Raw genomic sequence first — 7,635 nt, forward strand, 5'->3', positions numbered from 1 at the left:
ATGGAGAGACCACCGATGGCCTGTGAGGAGATTCACAGATGGGGGAGCTGGGCAGCCAAGTGAAGGCATCGGCTTACACAGTCATTGGCTGTCAGAAAGTAACAGTAAACCAAACCCAAGAGGATGAAATGTAACAGGGAAATGTGGGTTTCAAACCCCAGTGAACCACGCAAGAGTGATCTGCTTTAATAGCACCAGGTAGGAGGAAGCCTTCAGGGTTTCAATTGATAGAAAGACCAACAGTACCTAACAGGTTGATGTTGCTGCTCCAAAAGACTGAGTGACCTCAAACCACCTTACTGAAGGCTAGTGTCTAGAGTACAAGAAGCAGTGGTCCATACCTGCACACACCTGTTCTGTTTACTTCTTACTTGTGTTCCTGTCATACAAGGCACCTAGACAAATGAGAGTCCATTCAGAAAGTTACCAGGATGTGGATGACTTTGTAACCTGGTTGTATAGAGAACAGTGGAAATAACTGGAGATAATTTACTTTAATATTATGAGAGGAGTCTGGGGACCATTATAGCAACTTGCAAAGATTTGAAGGGTTGACATGTAGGGCAAAGAACAGTCTGGTTCTGTAATCTCCTGAGAACAGAATCAGCACTAACGGACTGAAATGCCTGCAAGTCAGATTATTGGCTCAACACAAGGGAAAACCTTCTAATGACTATGCTATCCACGACTTCGGTGGGCTAGTTCATTTGGTAGTGAGTTCCTTGTCACTGGAAGAGTTCAAGTAGTGAACTGACCACTTACCTGGCAGGGAAGCCATAGAGGGGGTTTAAACGTCTGATGAGATTGAACTTTATGACTTTTAACATTTCGTTCAAGCCTGAACACAAGCCTGTTCAAGTTTGGGTTTTGCATTTTCAAGGTGATAAGTGAATCTGATTCAATATATGTGAATATTATCTATATTGAAATATTCAATAAAGATTCAATATTATATAGATATCTGTAATATATTATATTATATATAATAAAAATATATATTTAATATACATTATATATCATAATATATTATATATAAATTATATATAATATATTATATAATATTATACATAATATATTATATAATTTATATATAATATATTATATATATTATATAATATGTTATATATAATATATATAATATATATAATATATATAATATATTATATAATATATATAATATATTATATATAAATTATATAATATATTATGTATAATATATATAATATATTATATATAATATATATATTATATATAATATATATATTATATAATTTATATATAATATATTATATATAATATATTATATATAAAATATATAATATATTATATATAATTTATATATATATTAATATTATATATAATAAATATATTTAATATATTATATTTAATATATTATATATAATATATTATATATAATATATTATATTATAAATAATATATTTAATATATATAATATAATATATAATATAATATATAATATGTTATTTATATTTTATAATAATATTATAAACATAATGTTATTTATATTTTATAATAATAAATATATTAAATATAATATATTTAATATATAATATATAATATATAGCATAATATATAATATGTTATTGTATTATATATAATATATATTTTATATATAATATTATAATATATATAATTATATATAATATAATGTATATAATATATATAATTATATATAATATATATAATATATAATTATATATAATATATATAATATATAATTATATATAATATATATATATATATATGTCACCAAAGTAAGGTAGAGTTATCATTTGGGACATAAGTGACCATCACTCTTTAAATGCCTATCATTGTGTAGATTTTAGAAAATTTCATCAAATCTCTTATAAGAACACATGCTTAATGTGCACTAAGAAACCTGATTGTCAAAGCAGTCCCTCTACCAAGAAAACCCCCTGCACTCCCTAGCTCACCTTCTACCCACCCAGGTATTTTCATTTTTATCTGTGGGTGTCTAGATCAGGTTTGCTCAGGACTAATTCACAGCAAGGTGAGAAGCAAACTAATACAGGTACCTGTGATTTGGACAGCACTGCTCTCAGGGTCAGGGTCAAGATCAAGGGCCTTACTTTGTTCTCTGGCCTGTCTTGTTTGCTTAGGTCAGGGCAGTCTTGCTTATTTTCTGGCTGTTGAGCATCTTGTGCTGTTCCTTCGACATTTTCACTCTTCACAGTTACTAACTTGTCTTCTTTTGATAGGTTCTTTTTTTTGTTAAGGTAAGACCTACATGATAAAAATGCAAATAAAACAGAAGTATATTCAGTGGAATGTAAGGCCCGCCTGTCCTAACTAATCCTGTGTTCCTTAGTTCCCTCCTCCAGAGGCAGCTGCTATGATTACCTTCTTTCAGATCCTTCCATAGTGAGTCTGTGCAAACATAAGCACTATATAGATATCTGTGTGGTCTTAAAGCCTCCCATCTGGCTCTGCCCACCAGTTTGTGTGATCTTTTGCTCATCTTCAGCTCCTACAATAGCTCATTTATTTGGAGCCAACCCTCTCTGCTAACCTGTCTTGGCTTCACTATTTTCTACTGCTCACCTGCTCTCATACTGCCACTCTGACTTGGTAAGACCTTAATCTGGGACAGGGAGAAGTAGAAATCATCATTTAGGAAGAGTAAAGCATTTCTAGTTTCTATTTCCATTCCATATTTTCTAGCCCTGTGAAATTAAATTATGCCTGTTCATCTGCTACTGACTCACTATATTCCACAAGCAAGCAATTTGCATTTTTCTTCACAGCAGCATCTTTTTCCTCAGGATGCTGTGGCAACTAATGTTTTAAGATTCTAAGAAAAAGTCATAATAATAAAACCTTTCCATCCTAGGCGTCTAAAAATTGAATTGTGACCAAAGCATAAAGAAATATTATTAAAGAAGCTCAACAGTTTACAAACCCAGCAATGCCATGTTGAAGATTAAACCTCGTAGGTTGGGAATTCATTTAGGGCACATTTGCATTCTGTGTTTTTAGATGTGGCTACATGCACAAGTCACCTAACACATCACCACAGAATACAATGTGTCAAAGTATTTAGAATATGAGAGCATCACACAGATAAGGGAGCAGTTTTTATCTGGGAAGGTGAGAAAAGGGAGTGAGGGAGTAAATTGGCCCATAGAATTTTAGAGTTTGAAGGGGCCTCAAAGATGAGCCAGTAGTGTAGGCTAAGTACCTTTGGCTGCATCACTACCAAGTGGTTGTCTAGCCTATGGTTTGAGTACCTCCACTGACAGAGTGCTCGTTATATCTCAAGGCAGCTTATTTCATCAGGCTGCCCTATTAGAAAGCTTTTCTTTAGGCCATACCAAAATCTATTTTCTACTGCTTGTTCCTAGATTAAACTTCTTCGGGCTACACAGCCACACCAAATTCTTTGCAAGTATGAAAGCTCTTTATACATATAAAAGCAGTTTTCAAGTACTCCTGTCTAGAGTAAGCATTTAAAATTCCTTCAGTGGACATCAAATGACATTGTTTCCCACCCATCCATCATCTGTGTGGGCACAAAACCTTCACCTATGGAGTAAAATGTGTCAGTTGCTTCTCTTGTGTCTTGTTTTTGGCCTAAGTAAGTTCAATGAGATAATCACGAATTAAAAGAATCTTGGAAAGGAATCAAATATGGAAGTATTTGAGAATGAGATAATAAAGGCAAGTCTGGTCATACAATTTCAGAAGCTTATGCCTTTAATCAGTTAGGCTAATAGTGAGGCCATGAGCATAGACATCAGAAAACTAGGGATAACCCTCACCATGATCTGCAGAATGAAGATGTTAGGAAACCATAGACTCTGTGATAGGAAAGTCCTTTAGCAATCAGCTAATGAAACTCCATCATTTTATAGATAGGGAGACTGAGATTTGAAGAGGCCAAGAGACATGCACAATGTCTTACAGTTACATTGGCAGAGCAAACACTAATTAATCCATGTCTTTTGATTTCCAATTCAGTGCTTTTCTGTATGTGTTTTCTTAACTTGAGACACAAGCAACAGCCAGATAGTAAAGGATATCCTTTTATCACCTTCTCTCCAGTCACTGTTAACCAATTGTATTTCACTCCAAAATATTTTTCAAAAGTTACAGAGTTACGTAAGAATGCTCTTAAGATTCTTGGACCGATCTCCAAAGCATCCCTGCCTTATTCACCAAAAACTTAGCAGTTTATGTCTTTTTGAGTTTTGAATTAATGTGAGCATCAGTGAGGATAAGTCCCCATTACTGTGAGGAATTTGTACAATGAGCGTCTAATAACATGGATACCACAAGGGAGTATTGATAAGACATTTGGGAATAAGAAAAGAAATATTGGCCAATAATGCATATTATTGCATGATAAAACCCTGATGTCATATAATCATGTTATGGCAACATCATTCTAAACAGAAACTCAAAATCGCTGAATTCCTCCGGACGTGTGTGCAATGTACATGGGTCTTCACGTGTACATTGGAAATGCACATTAAAGTGGAAATGGGGAGCTGTTGCTGGGATTCCAGGATATTGGAGACAGACAAGGTATTCACCCTGCAGGCACTTCGTGGATATTTTTAATTTGAAAAACAAGGACAATCCCAATGTCTAGATTTCCCATTTGTGTAGCCCCCCAAAAGATTTCAGTAGCAGACCTCCTATGAGTCTAGGTCCTTCTCAAGCCGAGGGTTCTCAGGTAGAAATTATACTGATTGAGATGAGCCGTTGGCCTTATTTGAGAATGACCCAAGTCTGGTTTTGTCAGACTTGGGTCATTCTATTTAAATTCAGGTGTAGACCCTATTTTCTAGACCCCATTTTCTAGAGAATCTGTGCCAACAAAACTTTGAAAATTTGAAGACAAAATTAACATTTGAGAGAAAGGATTATAGAAAACCTGCTAAATGCCTTCTTAAAAATGGGCCCAGTCCTACTTTCCAATCCTATAAGATAGCATGCCATCACTTATCTATGCCATAATTTATACTGTATTGATTTTATTGTCACAACTTTGGAAATACTCTGTCATGTGTATTTATGATGGCCCATAAATGTTTGGAATAACATTTAGAGACCAAGTCACTATTTGGAGTCAAGGAAATAGAGGGCTGTGTAGACAGATTAGAGCCCATTAATGGACCCAGTGTGTAGACCTAAGAAACCTGCCTAAGATAACTTCTCTTGAAAATTGAGTAAAAGAAGCCCTTAAATAATAGTAGCTCAAAATGGAAAGCTGTGAGCTGTGTAGCCCAAAGTGATGACTCTATTTGAAAGCCCTTATTTTTTCCTGTCCAGGAATCCTCAAATGGTATGTTTGTAAAGGGAATTGACAAAAGCATGCAGCTATACGAGGCAGCAAGATTCTCTGGATGAGCAGATCACAGCTTTCACATATTAGCATGTCCTGAACATGTAACTCCCAGTTATAGATCTGGAATTACTTGCATCGTCAATTCAATACTTTGGGACTTAGGGCTCCAGTTGTATTGGTGCCAGATGGAGAATTAATATGTTGTCTAACTCAGACTAGTTAAGGGGTTTTGCTCCTTGGAGGGAGTGGGAGAGAATGTGACTGTTTTGCTCTCATTTTCCTCATCCTGCATTAGAAACAAAGCAAAAAGTTGGCTGGAATCAGTATTAGCATTGCCCACAGCTGCTGAACTCTGATTTAACCAGATGCCATAGCTATAGCAACGGGGAAATATTGGAATTTTGAAATTAACATGCTACTGAAAGTTGCTAAATATATCACGCTTTGTGGAGGGGTTCATATTGTAGGTATTTCCATTATTTCTCAAATGACAAAGTAAGTCAGGCTTTAGACAGAAAGTTAATTTATTATATATGGTGGTTGCTGAAGTCTCCCCTACTTGATCTATATCTATAAATGTGTTTTTTGAAGCCAAATGAGATAAATCAGCTTGATTGTCCAAGGCATAGATGGAAATTGGGGCTGTCATAAAGCCATCTTCAGATGCGTGTGGGTGTCAGAATATTCATCTTTGGGGTTTAGTGGAAAGAACCTCAGGCTAGGAGTCAGGAAACCTAAGTCTCAGCCTCTATGATTAAATTATTAGGTGATCTTGGGCAGATCTCAGGTTCCCCATTTTTTAAATGCCGGGTGTTGAACTCTTCTGCCTTCCAATTCTAGGATTCTGGAATAGTTAGGGTTCTATTTCCCCCGGCTGTGGCTCTGGGGGGTACTTACTGACATCCTGTGAAATAAGAAAGAGAGACCCACATCCCAGGATCCCTGGATCAGAGTGGTGGGTGACATGTAAAGAGAACTGTGATTTCCCCCTACAGGCTTTTCCCTGGATAAGAAAGTGTTTTCTCCACTCAACAAACCCTATAATGGGCCTGTTGGCTTCGTGCTCCTTCAGTCCTCCTTTCCCCACAACTGGGCCTATGTGACTCTCAGAATGAGGCCCTGCACCTTACTCCACTCTACCTAGCAAGGCTCTGAGGCCCTACCTTGTAGTCAAGAGAGATCTGAAGGATCCACAGTCTTAAAAGCAGGTCATGGATGCAGTATGGCTGCAAGTTGATCTTGGACTCTTCCCCTCAGTCCTAATAAATAGATTGTTGCCACCTTCTTGGGACTGGCACACCTTGCCTTCTCTTCCATATCCAGGAGCTCATTATCTGTCTACTACCTACTTTCTTTAATTATTAGAGAGCCTGGTCCCTACCTTGGCTTTGTACTTGGTGTCTTTTTCCACTGAGGACTGAAATTCTGTTGTCCTTTTCAGTCTTCCTGGGGTCTGTGCTTGTCCACTGCCAGAATTCTCTGGGATCACTCATCTGCCTGTCCATGGAGATATTTGTCTAAGGCTTCTGTCCAAGACTCCACAATGTCTCATAGCCTACTAGCCAGCATAGCCTTTTGTTGCTTACTGTTGATCCTCAGTGAGGCTGCTGGCCTGCCTTGCCTGGACCTCTGCCTGCTGCTTATTACCAGACCCTCTTAAGGTGTGCTTCATCTGCTCTGTGGGGACATTGCCCTCTAACTCATGTCTGGGCCTACACAACACAGATTATTAGTCTCTACTTCTCATCTCTTACTGGAGACCCTAACCTCAAAGCCATCATGGGCCTGCCTAGTCTCTATGTTTTAGATTTCCCCAGGCTGGTCTATTCTAGTCCCAGCCAAGTTTCAGTTATAACTTGCAAAGACTATATGGGCAGTCCTTGGGCCAGGTTGGCCCTGCCTGGGCCAGGTTTGTGGGCCCATCCCTTGAGATGAAAGCTACTGTGTCTAGTTTCTCAGTCACTATGCACCAGTTAATAAACAACCTTGTAAAACTTTGCTTTTGATGACCTTGTAGGCTAAATTCAAGTTAATATTCTGAGATGGATGATGAAGGAGAATTTTTGTGTCTTTGTAGCCTACAGTAGGTAGAGGGATGCTGTTGGGAATTTTTGAGCCACCCTGAGAAAATTAGGTGAAGGTGAGAAATACCTGTGTGATCATTTTGGAAGCTAAGTTGCATATGAATCTAAGGTGGCATTGTTAGTAGTAGTAGTACTTAGTCTAGTAGTATTCAGCTCCTTGCCAAGGTGCTTCTGGCTTTATGAAATGACCCAGAGCTTCAGCTCCATAGCAGGGTCACG

The sequence above is a fragment of the Pan paniscus genome, chromosome X, assembly GCF_029289425.2.
Source record: "Pan paniscus chromosome X, NHGRI_mPanPan1-v2.0_pri, whole genome shotgun sequence".
Lineage (NCBI taxonomy): Eukaryota > Metazoa > Chordata > Mammalia > Primates > Hominidae > Pan > Pan paniscus.